The sequence below is a fragment of the Aythya fuligula genome, chromosome 3, assembly GCF_009819795.1.
Source record: "Aythya fuligula isolate bAytFul2 chromosome 3, bAytFul2.pri, whole genome shotgun sequence".
NCBI classification, from domain to species: Eukaryota; Metazoa; Chordata; class Aves; order Anseriformes; family Anatidae; genus Aythya; species Aythya fuligula.
In genome coordinates this window covers 87,474,002-87,490,585 of record NC_045561.1, presented here as the reverse complement: position 1 = coordinate 87,490,585, position 16,584 = coordinate 87,474,002, and the positions used below count along the sequence as shown (strand labels likewise).

The following is a 16,584-nucleotide window of genomic DNA, read 5'->3' as shown; positions in this document are numbered from 1 at the left end:
TTCAGTTTTTGCAGGAGTGGTCTGTTTTCTATATGTATTTGTTTTTTATTACTGAGAAATAATTTAGCCCGTACCTTAGTTAAAATTAAGCCAAGCTGTAGAATCTGTAAATACTCCTGTCAAAGAACAAGTTTTTAACATCCTTTTATTAAGAACTGGTGGAAGATTTCTTCTGGTCATGCCCCATACTTCTGTAAAAGACTTTTGGTTTTGCCAACAGAACTGAATCCCCTTGTTCAGCCTCTGTCTGTCTGTGTGCTTTGTGGTCTTTACAGAACCAGTGTGCTTCCATTCTCTCATTTAAAGGCAGAGTGTTATGACAGCCCAGAGTATGCTCCTTACCCACCAACAGATTCCTTTCTTGATCAGTTTACGTTCTTCTTGGAATTTCATAGAATCATTAAGGTTGGAAAAGATCTCCAAGTGCATCTGGTCCAACCATCCCCCCACCACCAATGTTACCCACTGAACCATGTCCCTAAGCACCACGTCCAACCTTTCCTTGAACATCCCCAGGGATGGTGACTCCACCACCTCCCTGGGCAACCTGTCCCAATGCCTGACTGATCTTTCTGAGAAGAAATGTCTCCTCATTTCCAACCTGAACCTCCCCTGGTGCAACTTGAGGCCATTCCCTCTAGTTCTGTCACTGGTTTTCTGCGAGAAGAGGCCAACCCCCAGCTCTGCACAACTTTCTTTTGGGTAGTTATGGAGAGTGATAAGGTCTCTCCTGAGCTTTCTCCAAAATAAATTTGTATCTTACAGCTTGAATTCTTATGGCCCTTCTACATGTTAACATCCTTTCATTTGAAGGGATTTTAACCTGATATGTATGTTTTTGGACTAAATATGACTTTTTAAATTAATTTTGAATGTCCATAGTTATGTACACTGAGCTACAATTATTAGTTTTAGTAGTTAAAAAATGATGCCGAGATTTTAAATAGAAGTTAAATTAGCAAATTGAATTCTGGGTTTATTTTGTCAACCCAGAAGCACAGAGATATTTTAGTTAAAAAGAGATCTTGCTGCAAAGAAAGATGTGACAGGATTTATGACCTGTTAAGCATTATGAGAAATTGAGAAACAGAAGAAAAAAAAATCCAGAGAACAAAGTAATTATGAAGACTAAATGTAATCTGTGCTCTCCTGCTCGCTCATTCTTTTTTTATTATAAATAACCTTAATCCTCATCCAGGATTAAAATTCAGTGTATTTTTAGCAATGCTATGTCCTAGATAAAAGATACTGCCATCTATGTTTTTATATCTTTTATACCTTTTGGATTCTGGAGCATTTTGTGATTTTACTCAACAGATGGATATCTCCATCTGTGTATCTTCAGTACTCAGAGAGGCTTTATGATAGTATGTCATAGATATACCTATACTTTGTCATAGATATACCTGAGAATAGTGTATGTAAAGCAATCCCATCTATAGAGAAAGTTTCTGCAATATTATGCAGAGTTTTTGGGTCCATTAACATGTTGACCCAGTTGCACCTCATTCGCCCTATGGAGACGAATTCAACCCCTCCCCAAAACTGTGATGTAGAATGGAATCTGTTGGTGTTTGTTTAATGACTGGTAAGACATGAAGTGAAAATCTGCATAAAACATAATCTGCATTGCTTTAAGGAGGAGATAAAACCTAGTAATTTTAAAACCCAGATTGAGATTTTCAAAGAGCTACAAGTTCAGCTATTTAGGCTGAAGTTCAAATACTGGGCAATTTCAGCATACTAAGTAAAACTTGCAGTAACTAATTTATCTGTGACAGGTTCACAGGGAACTTCAGAATTAAATGTTATTTTCTCAATGAATTATTACATATACAATTAACTTGCCTATAAAAATCAGTCTTCCATAGCAAGATCTTTGTATTCAGTTCAGTGAAAATGACTGGAGATATTTTGTGGGTAAAGAAAAAAAAAAGTATTATTAATAAGTACATATTCATCATTGTAGAGATGAGCAGATGTTTCTGGCAGTCTTTATAAATGTTTGATGGTGCACACATGATGATTGTGTTGCCATGACTAGAGAAGATTTTTGTATATTCCTGGGATATTATTAATGGTAGTACAGCTTGCATCTCTGCAACATGTGGTAAGAGATCAACACTCACGTGTTCTTTTACTTACATATGCATGCATTAGCAAGGCTCTTTTTTCTCTTCTGTAACTTTTTTTTTCTGGACAAAGACTATGGAGAGAGGTGGTTGAAGGTCCATGCACCAAAAAGGTCCAAAGACCTTTTACAGCCTGACAGCATTACCCCTTAGGATAATTTGGATCAGCCTTTATAGCTGTAGAGAGGTCTGCTTTCCTAGCCTACTTCATAAGGACTAATCTGACAAACTTTGTGGGTGGATTAAAGAGACCGCAGAGACAGCTTCTTGCCCATGTATGAGCAATGCAGCAGGAAAAGCAAGAACACAGAGTAGAGTGAGATGGAGGAAGGTATCATCCCCCTGATTTTCCTATATACATGTATATATATATATATATATATGTGTATATATATATATATATATTTTTTTTTTTTTTTTTTGTCACTACAATTTCAGCATACATATAACTTTATTCCTGCGTATCTATGAATATCCTCTATAGCAGGTTATAACCCTTTGCTGCATAGACCTTAGTCTACGGTTTTATAATCAACCAGTGAGTGCTCAGCAGAGCCCGTAGTTCACATCAAAGGGGTACCCTTCTGTGTCACTTCTAGACTATTGAAGAAGAGGCTGGTGAGGTGTCCGAGAGAGATCAGTCCAACATTTACCTGTTGGACTGCATCAAATCAGTCCTAGATACAAACCCTTGTGTTAAATGATCTGTGTTTGCACTGTCATTAATCTGCTGAAACTGAACCTGTTCTGAAGCTTGCTATGGCTGTCTTAACTGTATCAGCTGGGGTCTCTGCTTGCCAAAACTGGCATCTAGTGTCATATTAGGTACTGAAGAGCTTTATTCCAGCAGGTACCCCAAATCAGGGTGGATCTTGGGTAATTCTGGTGTCACATCTGGTAGCTCCATGCTCCTATTTTGGAAGTGTTAGGGCATAGAACTAAATGCCAGTGTTTAGGCAGTTGAATCCTACTATAGGTAAGATTCTTACCCATCTACCACTTAACAGAAACTGCAGCCCTTCAGAAAGCATCATGGACTTTATATGGGCCACAATTCCTGTCAGGAGAACCTGCTCTGCCCCAGCATTCTCCACAGACTATAGGGGAATATGAGCTCTGGCAGCTCCTCTCCCTCCATCTCCTCTGACCTTGGTGTTGCAGAGTTGTTTCTCCCACCTTTTCCTCATTCCTCACTGCCATGTGGTGTTATAAGTTTCATAGGTTTCTTTTTCCCAGTGGTGCCAACCAGTGTGGCCTTCTTGACCCCGTACAGCTGCAAGCATCTCTAGTAGTGCTAATGGAACCAGACAGAGACTGTCCTGTGTCCCTTTTAGTGCTTGCACCATTTTCTCTCTTAGCCACTTCTTTTTGTCACTTTGACTGTCAGGGGATCAGCTGACCACATGCTGCTTAAATACTGTCTTTTCTTTAACCATAAATATCTATAGTTACTGATCTGTTCAGTGAATTTGCTGGATTTAATGCTTTTATTGGATGCACAAAGTAATAGCTAGTTTGCAATGTAATACATGTAGATTTCTGGAAAAGTACTTTGAAATTTTTTTTTTTTCTTTTTTTTTTCTTTTTCTCAGTGGAGATGATCCTTCATACAGGCACAGTTTGTCCACAACCCTATTAACTTGCTTTTGTTTTTAATTTTTTTTCTCAACTTACTTTCTTATTACCTGCAGAGTTATAAACTATCTTATCATAAGTATAGAGTCACTATTGCTACAGACTTTCTTTCAATTATAAGGTAATATATTATTGTATATTATGTGCTTATATTGCACTTAGCACCCCACTATTACGTTATATACCTTATCGAATAAATTAGAATGATACAAAAGCCTCTTTGTAGCTACCAAGTGAATGCAAACTAGTTAAGTAATAAATTACAACCAACATAAAATGATTGTCTTTCTATTTTAGTCCTAGAAGGATTGGCTTGGGGGGTTTACCTGCCTTAGCAATTGTTTTTAAAAGATATTCTTTGGTGGGGGAGGGGAGGGGATCCTAAATTATGTCAAGAACAACTTCCTGATGTATAACAGGATATTACTTGTAAGCTGGCTGTCCTGGTTGTTTTCTCAAAACTCATATCACATCCTTTGCTGTCTACCCTTTCACTTCCTTACCCCTTCAGTGTGTTTGATAGCAATATGCATTTTAATATCTTATTTTTGAGCTATTTGTAGGTGACTAAGAACTATACTTTATAGCTATATCTGTGTTATAAATGTATATACTATAATGTTAAGGAGTTGAGAGATCACCTTTTCCTTCTTGCTTCTTTCTTAGTTTTATTTTTCTATATATAACTTGCCCAACATATATGTAATTGCTGTTTATCTTACTGAGCAGTACTCTTCTAATCTTCTGTCCTTCTTTGTCTAAGAGCTCGCTGAATAGCTAACCTTACCTGCCCAGTAATTCCCTTTCCAGTTTAAATGTCACACAGTATTACATTAAACAAGTGCAATGAACTTATGATGATTCCCGTGCTTCAAACAAGCAAAGAGAGCAGCATTCAATATTAATGTAGTATACAGCAACTTCTAGCATGTAAACACTTTGGGGTGACTAAGTATAGCAAATGTTTCAAAAAAGAAAACTTCTTACAGACCAGGTGGCAGGGCATAGTCTCAGCAACTCTTTCAAGCAAAATGATTAAATCCCTAAAATTATATTTCCTATGGAGGATAAGTAAATATATGCAGAATTAGGAACTGAAATAAAAAGTCATTTCTGTTTTGATTTACTTTGACAGACATAATAATCATACCAAAAAAAACAAAAACAAACAACAACAAAAAAAACAACTTAGTACTGTAGTCTGACTTATTCAGAGTTTGACATTCCATGAGAGCCTTATATCTTTTAGCTGTGTTACTTTCTGAATTCAGTAAATGCTTATAAGGCTAGCAATGTCTTACAATAGTGTTTTTGGGGATTAAAAACCCAAAAAGTTTCTGATAGTATTTGAACCTTACATATCATTTTTTATTTCCTTTAAATAGGCAAGGAAAAAAAAAAAAAAAAGAAAAAGAAACCCAGCCCTGGAGGATTTACAAATAAAATATGGTAATGCCATGTGATTATTACAAAAGCTAGAGGAGATGCTTTATTCCATTTAGAGCTTTATTTTCTCACATTCAATCTGCCACTGTTTTCAGCTGTGCACTGAAAGCTCATTTGTTAGGTGGTTTGTTATAGTGCACATGCATGTGTACAGGTTTGTTAGTATCTTAAACTGATTTTTCCTGAACAGATATAAACCTTGCCAAAAGGCATTTCTCTTAACAGGGAAAGATAACCCTAAATCCACAAATATCCTCCTTATTTCTGCCCTTTAAAACCAAAAACTATATATCTGAAAAAAATGAAGAGTTAACTTTTTAAGATCAAACAAAATCCTAGTATAGAACTGTGGAAAGGAAGAACAGTTTCCTCTGAAGTAAGTTTTTATATGTCCATGCATTATCTTTGTTCCAAGTGAAATAACCTTTGATATGTGACAAGTCAACCCCATTTTGTTGCTTCTCCAGTGCAGTTTTTTTTTTTTTTTCTTAATTACTCATCTGTCCTACTTTCTCTCTTTCTTCACTCTCTGAAAATTTTTATGTTTGTAGTTGCCTCTGTAATTTTTCTCTTCACCCCCGTTTGAACCTTTCCACCTATTTGTCCCTGTCCTCTTGGATTATCTTTCTTCTAAATCATATCATCCCACACGTCTTCCCTTCTTACACTGTGTTCTTTTGGCTAGAGAGAATAAAGAGCTGAAGTGGTTAAGAGAAAATTATTAAAGACTACAGGGCTAGAAGAGTCTGACCTCCAGTAAACCAGTCGTATTTAAGCTAGGATTAACTGCTTCTTTCAGTATAATCACGTAAAACTTATCGAGACAACCAGAATAAAACAGTGCTAACCTTATTACTATATTCTCTACTGACCTGATGAAGTGTTTCAGTGTAGAGTTAAAATTAATTATAAACTAGAGAAATGCAAATGAATGATTAAAGTCACATTTTAGAAACAACAAATAATTACTGGAATAAAATCTTCTAGAAGAAACTACATAAAAGCTGTGCCTATAGATGAGGATGAAAATTATTTGTATGTTGTGTCTATTTTGGATTTAAATAGACAAAGTTGATACTTTTAGCTGGGACTCTGTTGTCTATATTACATAATCTGAATTTTAAAAAATATTGAAAGATGGATACATGAGACTATGCATGGGTCAAATGAAAACTGAGAAAATGGTACTGTGCACACACATATTATTGGATGGGTTGGTCAAAACGATCATTTCAGTTCAAAATATGGTCAGGCCTTTTGGATCCAGCAACAGGCTGATGTATCTGACAATTTTTTCCAGATGTATCATGACTGGAAATATTTTTACTTCCTACAAATCTTGTGGCTGTGTTTAGTATTCACCTGCTTCAAATATGTCTGAGTACTGAACATGAAATACAGCCAGCATCTGTATTCAGGAAATCCAAGTTTAGGAAATGGTAGATGGACCCCACCAGCTCTGGAAGCTGTTGCTATGGGAAGGCTACCTTCTACCAAGCATGGAAAGAGGAATTTCTTTCTCTGGCTACCCAAATGGTTCTCTTTCCCCCTATAAAAGGTGTGAGTGTCTTGGGAGCTAGCACTTAAGGGGGATCTAGCCAGCCAATAAATTCCTGCAGGCTCTTGTACACATGGAAACCTGGGACAAACAAATTAGTTACCTGGCTAAAAAGACTTTTTGACTCTGTTGAACATACAATTATGTCTAGACTGCTTATGTGAGCACAAAAAGTTTTCACTGATGCATAAATGTGAACCGAGAACTCATTGTCCCTGTATTTGTACCAGCATGCAATATGCATACCTCTGTTTCTAATGCTAAGGGGACAGGTTATCATTAACTGTTGCTTCTCCCTCCGTACCCTTAAGTCATCACTACGCTATATGTCTTTTATTTGTTTAGGAAATACAAAGCCTCATTAGATATCTGTGAATATGCAGGTAAGTGCAGAAGATCAGAATGATTGTCTAATCATCTAGCAAAGTTCTGATCTCAGTTTTCAAACCTGTTTTTGTAACAGTAGCTACATCAGATAATGAAATATCATTACTGTTTGAATTTCCCAACTGTAATGTTCTGCACTGCTTTACATCATCTTACCTTATTGGAACTCTCCTCTTTCCCCATGTGATCTGCCAGTAGTATTGTAAATTCAGGACAGTAACCTTCTGAAATTGATACCAGTGATGGTCTGTGCATTGGCTGTCAACAGAGCATTATTTAGATCAGTTCAAAAATGTACGATATTTTCATGCTGGCACGAAACTCCTACTGCATTTTCCTGCCCTGTTTTCCTTTTTGTCTTCTTAATCTTCCATATTCAAACTCAAAGTTGTGTATCCCTTTCTCAGTCACCCTGTAGTCTTTACTATCCTAAAAATCTACAGTTTTCCTTACCAAAAACATATTGTTCTCCCCCCCCCCTTTTTTTTTTTTTTTTAAATCTTAGATATCCACTCAAATTTGCTGTAGAACACTGATATTCTCTCTTCCCCTTCCTCAAATCTTCCATCCCAGATTTACTGAGATTCCTTTGTGCTCGAGCTTGATAGCACAGATAGCACAGACTTAACCAACTTAGCCTCAGACTCTGCACCTGGAGCGAGAGGTGGGAGAATTAAGAGAAAGGACCGTGGACATCCCAGAAGGTAGGATCAACAAAGACGAAATGTAAAATTAACTAACTAAATAGAAATAAAATCCAAGAACCCGAAACTTTGTCATTCTCGTGGTAAGGCTGCAACTGCAAATAACATGTTGAACCAGTTCATATGGTATGTTGTGGTTTGCCAGGATAGCCTGATAAGTGAAGGTCAGGTTGCTGATCTGTGAATGTTGCACAAAAATGTGCTTGTTTGTTTTAAAATAGCTGTTATGAACATATGAGAAGTTTAGTGATAGAAAAATGGGGAAAAATATGCCTTCTGTAACATAAGCATTCCGTGCATTTACAAACATAACATAAAAATACAGCTCAAGTATTTTTAATTGTGTGAAGAAAGATAGAAACCTAATATAGATTAGATAGGATAATTATAGATAGGATAGATTGTAAATGTGTTTATTGTGTAGGGCATAAGCCTACTTTGTGCTGTGTCAAAACCCTTACTGGGCAGTTCTAACTGTTGCAAGATACTTGCTTAGAAGTAGGTACCGTATGATGCTTAACATCCCCAAATTTCTATGTAGTTATATTTCGACCTTGGTGTTTTTTTGTTTTTTTTTTTTTTTTTAATTCTGAAGACTGAATATGAATAATATGAAAATAAGGCACAGTCATATAATACGAATTTACTCACTAAATGTGCTTGCTTACAAAAAAAGTTAAAGCATGAAGGACTGAGCTGGTAGATGTCTGCCATAATTTCATTTATCTAAGCTTACGTTTCCAGGCTTATCTGGATTGTCTTTATTATTATAACTGTATGTGATATGAAAACGTATCTGTAACAGATCAGTCAGGGAGAATTACACATCTTTATTTGCTCTCAGTCTCAGGAGAGTGGCGAGGCCACCAGCTGTCCCTGGTGCAGGTGGAAGCATACCTTGTTGCCACCTTCTCCCTCACTGAATCTCCTGTGTGTTGGAGGCCTGTATTCACAGACAGGTTGTAAGGCTCTGACAGCTTCATTCTAGGCTTCTTCTGGAACTGGGGATGTGTTAGCTCTAAGCAAAACTCAGCAGCCAGTTTCCAAACACAGGATTTGTTAGGGAAGAGCAGAAGGAAAATTCTGGCTAAGTAGAGCTGATCCAGCTCTCTTCCTGGCAAGACAGCATGTAGAAGGGTTGATAATCAAAGTGGTCAGAGAAAGCCTCTGTCAAGCTGCACAGCAGAGGTGATTACAACGAGATAGCCTTGTAGTATGTCAAAAACTTGTTGCTTCTCCTCTCAACAAATGCTTCTGGGCATTTGTTTGAATTGACAGATCTGAATGCACTGCACATGCTCCCTTACATTCCCTCATCAGGTAGTTACTGTCATGTCATCTTTGAAAAGAAAAAAAATCTTTGTCCTGTTGTAGCTGTCACTCTGATTGTCTGTTTAGCTCATGAAGCATTCCCACTGGGAATACCCCTGGTCTGCCAGCCATTCTCTGTTGCCTTTTCTTCCTATTTTCACTGCCAATGCTTTCTACAGAACCTTGATTTCTACATCATGCCTGCATAGCTCAGCTCCACTGTGTCCTCCTAAAGATCCAAACAGTCTCTGTAAATTTTGCTGAGTTCATTGTGCTTTCCCCTGCATTGTCCCTGCAGTCAGAAGTTGGCGTTTGAATGTCTCCAAAGATGGACAGTCCATAAAATTATGTTTAGTTTTCTTTGAGAATATAAGATAAAAATTGAGTTCTTGTCCATCAAGTCACCTGTGAGCTCAGTCAGTTGACCCACTCACTGTTTCTTCCAAGGGCTTTTCTTGGCTTCAGGAGTTTTTCTCTGCAGTTTACCTCTGTTTCCATTTTGACTGGGCTTCTTTACAACTTGTCTACATCTATGCATTTCCAAATTCTTTTATCATAATTTTTCATTCTGTAGAAAAGTTCTCTTTAGCCTCTCTTTCTGACAGTTTCTATAAACAAATATTTGTATGAAATTTGTGTAAAAGAGTAGTATAGAAATAGAAATAATGGTGTTGTAGTGCAAGCTTCTGCACGTAAAGGACAGTTTAATTGTGCGCACTTGTATAATTTTACTATAGTTTGTTAAAATGTAAGTGTATAAATGGAGCAGAAAGCTTCTGGTGAGTTCTCTATGCTTTTTGAATGGAACTGAAATTTGATATGAGTCCTTAATGTAAGCTGTTTCATGGCATTTACCTTATTTTGCTAGAACACTGTTATTTTAAAATTATTCCTATGTTCTATATATATCTGTAACTGTGGAAACCATGAAGTGATTAAGAGGAGTACAGTTGATGCTTTTGTGGCTCATCAAGACAGACAAATGTTCAAATAGTTAAGAAAAACATTTTGTTATTTTTAAGAAAGTTAGAAAAATTGTACAAAAATGATCAATGAGGTCATGATTTCTGGTGCATTCTAATAATCTACAACAAAGAGATTGGTATGTAAAATGTGACTAGCAATTTATGGCTACTACATTATCAGAAATAAATTAAGAAATTGATGTTAATTCAGGCAAGAGAAATAAAGTTGGGAAAGAAACTGATTGGTGAGGAAAGAGTGCAAGTGTAGACAGAACTTTCCAAATCGGTGATTATTGCTTAGAATTCTCAAGTTACCGAGGAAGTGAAAATACCGAGGGTGATACTGGATAGTGTGGATGAGTAAGGAAGGAGTGAGCGTAGTGAATTCATTTACAAGGGTTAACCACAGGAACTGTAGAGGAATTAAAGCATTGGGGTGTTCCAGATTGTTAAGTTTCAAAAAAAGAAAGTGGTGTAAGCCTTATTGTGATCTGTGGATAAAAAATGCCTATACTATAATGCCTACCTGATGATCCATATACTTTTCTTGAGGGTTATTCTTTGTTTCGAAAAATGAAATTCTTAAGCCCAGATGAAGTCAGCCCAAACAATTAAAGAGTTCTGAGCTGCTTTGACTTTTAACCAGCCAGGACAAGAGTCCCTTTATTCCTCCATTCTCTTCTACCTGGCATGGTAGTCTCTTTTGTCAGTGCTGCAAGGAAGTTCACATCCAAGGTTTCATAGATTTGTCCAAGCTCTAGTTTTGCTGTACAAGACCACAATTTTAACAGATTTATTTGCAGGGAGGGACAATTTCAAGCTATTGTATGTAAATATGCAGGTGTGGATTTTTAGACAAAACCCCCGACTTTTCCATTAGCCAACATGGTTTCTTCCTCGCTTGACCTCTATTCTCAGAGAAGTACATCGTGATACTAGCTGGAACCTGGATGTATGCTATTTTAGAGATATTGTTTCGTATGGTAACTTTGTCATAGCCTCATTTTATCACTTCCAACACTCAGTTTACTGCAGGATTATTCCAGAGAAAGTTTAATTTTTGTGGAAGTTGTCATGAGCTTTCTGAAAGATTGGCAGCTGTATCTGAGAGATTCTGGCAGCAAGGCATGTGTAAAAAATTGATTGTTTTTTATTTTGTTTTTAATTTTAAAATGACTACTAATGCTGTTACTGGGAGCAGTGTCATCAAAACTGACATTAAAAAAGACTTTTGGTTAACTAGAATCATTGTTTCACTGCACATTTTCTGCATCTTTCTATGGTCAGTTTATAACTCTGGATTTAGAAACATAGGCCATGAATATGATTTTTAAGATTCGTATGGGATTCAGTTGCGTGAAAGTAAGCATTTGATGCCATTTTTCATGCTCTGTGGTACATGATACATATGCAAATGGCTGGTAGATGTGACATAACTCCTGTGTCAGGCTTCTGACCTCTTAATTGGCACGTGGCAGCCAGGTGGGATATGCTGACTTGTCTCTAGTGGCACAAGCCTACCATTAGGTGCGACGTTTCATTTTATTTGTGTGCCTGCTTGAGAGCTGAGTGTCTTCCTATTGGATCCTGTTGACTGCATTGACTGTATTGACTAGATATCCGTTGACAGTAATGGAAACTTAAATACCTGCCATGCCAATAGGCACTTCCATGTAAAAACAGAAATCTTCCTGTCATCCTTAATTGTACACATAGGGTTTGATTTGAAAAGTTAACATCTCAGTTAAGTATGAAATGCAGCAGCATAAGAATATAAAATGCTATCTCTAGTATAAGTGGAAAATTCGGGTGAGGTGAGCTTTTAAACCTACCTTGTGGATGCTGTCAGTCAAACATTTGAGTGGCAACGCAGACTTTAAGATTACAAGATACCTCTTTTCCTATGAGCATGTCTTGAGGTATTGTTCATATGTACATTCTGTATTGCTGGTAAAAAAATTGCACTGATGAAATGTTTATAGAGCATTGACAAAACTGCCTTTCTGCAAATCTTAAAATCCTGTGAAAACAACTGTGCCCATGCAAAATTTAATTGCATTTTTCCACTGGGTTAAAGTATTATTGGAGGGTATGGGAAGGCTAGGGGGAAGAACCCAATTGTCTGTCAGCGTAAACCTCATTTTCTTGGCAAGCTGGGATAAAAATATCAAGCTGAAATCCTAAGTTATGAAGGAAATCTGCTCTGCACAGGAGTGGGAGACAGAGAGTACTAAAATGGCTATATATCATAGGCCTGAAATGGCTGAACCCCTTATGTCTGATGAGCATCAGTGTCAGCAAAGCAGTCCCCTCCCTGCTCTCATGTTCCAGAGGAGAGGCTCCAGCAAAAGCTGGACCTAGATTCCTAGGCTACTGCTGTACTGACAAATTAAGCATAATGTGGGTCTGCTCCTGGGTGCTGGAGTAGCTGAACTGGTAAACTGACAGAAGACTATGGGGCATGCTTTTGGTCTTGTGCCTACTAGCATTTTCTCATCAATTTTTCCTGGCATTTTGGAGCTGGGGTGTTTCACATCTCATCTCCGGGAGGAAGTTTTTATGCAGCCATCATGCTTCGAAGCATAGCAGAGATCCCAGTGTAGGTTAAGGTCATTTAATGTCATTTGGCCTCAGTGCTCAAAAAAGTTTCTGTGCAAGTGTAGTGTGCTGGCATTTGTGTCCTTTCAAGATGTAGTTTTACAAGAGACAGCGAGCTACTTCATTGGAGGAAACATCTTCCCCCCATTTGCCTCTGTTCCTAGCCACATGATTTCATATCATTTCAAAATCACCATATCCCTCCATGAGAAAAATGGATGTGACAAAAAATGAACGCAGTTAAAAAAAAAAAAAAAAAAAAGCAGATGATTTTCTACTACATTTTCAAGTTCAGCTGGTCCTTGGGACCTCACAATTAAAGGAGAAGATACAATGGAGCATGTGGTATAGTGAAGCTGGGAAAAAGAAAGGGAGAGGACAAACCAGGGACAGGGAGAAAGAACAGCAAGAGAGGAGGGAGAAGGGTGGTGAGAAGCCATTCCCTTTTGGTGATTGGGATGCATTGCATGAACTCAATGGTCTATATAATTTTTTAAAATGTGTCTAATGAAAGCTTGGTTTCACAAGCACATTTTCTTTAGGAAGATAGAGTTGTTTGCTTATTTAGATTTTGGACTTCTGAATGTAAGGATTCAAGTAGATTTTCAGCCTCATTTATTTATATTTTCATGGAGTGAAGCAATCAAGACATCTTTAGCTGGTATTTTATTACATAATTCATTTTGATACAGTAAGAGACAAATGCAGTACTATTTACTAATTTCATGGTTTGCTGCATCTTTTATGTTACCTCAGAAAAATGAAGTGATAAGTATTCTAAGTTAATTCTATGAATGAAAAGTTTCATGAGAAAAATTGATAACATTCCTTCCCTCTGACTTTCAAGCAATAACAAGTTGGATGAAGACAGAGCTCTGCTGAAGTTAATAGTGTCTCTAGTAGAGAAGAGGCGCTGCCTAATTAGATCTGCTTGAAAGAACTACTGTCTCCTAGAAGTGCAAAGAAGAAAGTAGCTGAAGGAAAATTAATGAAAGCAATAGCCTGAACAGACACCATGTAGACACCCTTCAGAAGGGAAATAATTAGGATAGCATAAAGGTTTCATAAGGAACAGCTCACATAACCTTATATCTGCTACATTAATACACTTGTTAATTTCTTGTGTGTAGATGAAGCAGAATGCATGGGAGGCAGTGCAAATGTGAGTGTGTCATTTCTGAATTCATGAAGGGTGAAGGAATGTGCTCATAACGAAACCTCCTAAATATCTGGGCGTGGGGATTCGGGGAGCTTGCTCTGACTTCAGTAGGAGTTTAGCCTGGCATGTGTCACACAAATTTGGTATAAAGTTTGTTTCCCCTCTAACATGACTTTAGCCTCCCAGTGCATGTTTGGAAGGAAGACTCCAAATTAGAATAAGAAAAGAAAGCCCTTCATCATTCTAACATACAGTTTTGAAATATTAATCATAAAGAAGTATTCTTATTGCTGTAACTTTTTTTTTTTTTTTTTTAATGTTCTTTTTCTCTGTGTGTATAGTTGTATATATTATTTACTATGGGCTCTTTCAAGTTGGAATTTCATGTTGTGTTAGTACAGGAATACTGTTCCTACTCATTGTGGATCACATTCAGCAGTACCTGTACGAGTAAGTTTGAGGAATATTTTTTTCTGTGAATGACATACCCCCTATTCCACTTGAAGGCAAGCATGGAACCCTTCTAGCATGTTTTCACGCAGCCTGTAAAGTTATCTATGTGAATCTATATGGGAATTGTTGACCCACCTCTGCTGAGTCCTGTATGTGCCACCTTGTTTTTGTTACGTAGCAGTAAAACCTAGAACCCTTTGCTATGCTGTGCACACTTTTTCCCAAGCCATGCCTGAGGAGCACCCCTTTCTTGGTACACTTAAATAGCTTCATGTGCGGATGGATGTGTGTTGATTTATGCGAGGATGCAGTGAAGCCAGAAGCACACTCAATAACAAAGCAACCAGACTATGGATGTCTTCAGTGACCTACTATAGTGCTGCATCAGAGCTCGCCATCCAGAAAGGAGTAAACAAACTATTTTTGACGTGACAGGCCAGAGGAAAATTGTCTAACACCCTTCATTTTACTGATGCATCACACAGAGGCCCAGAAGCAACATTAGAGAACTGTAATCCTTCATCAGAGCATTTGTTTGGTTGCCTAACATCTGTGGATTGTTAAGATAAGTTATTACACAGACCTGCTTTCGTTTAGATTAGTTTGGACCACATCCCAGTATATTCAATCAGGATATAATTCCTGCATGCTGCTAAATTGCTTGCTCCACATACTTCTCTAAAAATGCTTTTCAATATACAGTTTTTATCTCTAAAAATGTTGTTCGGTATACAGTTTTATCACTGAAACTGTTCTGTCACTTCAAGTTTTTGTTTTTCTTTCCTTTTAAAGAAAACCTTTTATTATTTTTCCTTTTGGACTGCATATATCTCAAGGCAAATGTAGCATTTGTTGAGTCCTGAAGAGAATCCTAAACAGGGGTGGTAGTGTAGCTTCTGTGTGAGTATAATGCAGATTTCCTATGTGTGCTGACTGTGGTGATCGGTATGTATTTTGTGTCCAAACTGCAGTGTTTAAAGACAGCTGTGAGAGTATGTTGTTGGTTTTTTTTTTTTTTTTTTTTTTGTATTTACGCATCTAGTACTTTTTTCTGTATTCTGTATTTACCCGTGTCTATCTGTGCATTAGTTATTCCTATTTGTTTGGATTTAATAGTATTTTGCATAAAACTAATTACAATATAAAATGTGATTATGAAAATTAACAGTAATTTTTTGACAGTTATTACATACTTTATACATATTTTACGTGATCAAATACATTAAAATTGTAAATGAAGTCCGTGACCATTTTTTGCTCCTTTAAAGTGCTTGCATACATAAGCACATATATTAAATAATTGGAATATTTCAATTTTGCTTTAAAATTTTTTATCCTTCCTTTAAGCAAGCTTTACTTTATTTAATATTTATTAATTCTTTTTTCAACTTTCCCTGTAGGCTAGTAAAATATAGGCAATGACATATATTTGGTTAATGACTTTGGTTTATAGCACTGATATAAATTTTATACACAAACCCATATGCATGCACGCTCTTGCTGTCTAATGAGCTGCTGTGTCAGAAGCTACAAAGGCATTTAATCATGTGGGTTCTTTTTCTTTTTAGTCTTGCTGGTATTTTAAGTACCTGTAATGATAATATCAGATAGACTGAAATTATTCTATTAGAACAGATATATTGATAAACTGAATCGCTGTTTTGAGATGTGTAGTAGATGAAGGAAATGTGACATTTAGTAATCAAGGGATTTTTGCTTAAGGGACTAGTGTTTATTTGTTTGTGTCACTGCTGGAATAATCATAGCTTTAAAAAAAATTCATTTTATTTTAAAAGGTATCATATATATATATAATTTTATTTATTATATATTTTATACATTTTTATAAAAATGTATAAAATCTTCCTAAGTAGAAATATAACTTTTTCTTTTTTTTTTTTTTTTTTTTTTGATGAAGGCACAGTCCAGATACAGGGAAAAGAGTTTGCTGTCTTCTCAGTGTTTTGGTCAGACAGTGGAGAAATGGTGTTGGAAGTTCTGATGTATTCTTGAGACCTAAAAGACCAGTTTATTCTAGGGTGTTTGAAATTAATCTCAATTATGCTAAATATGTTAAATGCCTAAAATTATAATGTCACCACAGAAGGCATGCATTTCCTCCCCAGGCCAGAGAATAAGAGCTCACTGCCAGATCTTTGTCCTGTTGCAGTTTCTTCCATGTAGTGGCTGTTTCCTGTTCCTTTCCATGTTAAGTGTTGTATCATTTTACCGCTGT

The 16,584-nt window shown here is 36.7% G+C and overlaps 1 protein-coding gene across 17 annotated transcripts in view; it reads left to right on the top strand.

The window, feature by feature from the left end:
- Positions 1-16,584, top strand: part of RIMS1 (regulating synaptic membrane exocytosis 1) — a 198,220-nt gene that overhangs the window by 11,022 nt on the left and 170,614 nt on the right. For all 17 annotated transcript variants that reach the window (XR_004253073.1, XM_032184167.1, XM_032184166.1 and 14 more), the window contains one exon: positions 14,292-14,345. The gene's annotated coding sequence lies outside the window, so the exon portion shown is untranslated. The remainder of the gene's footprint in view (positions 1-14,291; positions 14,346-16,584) is intronic.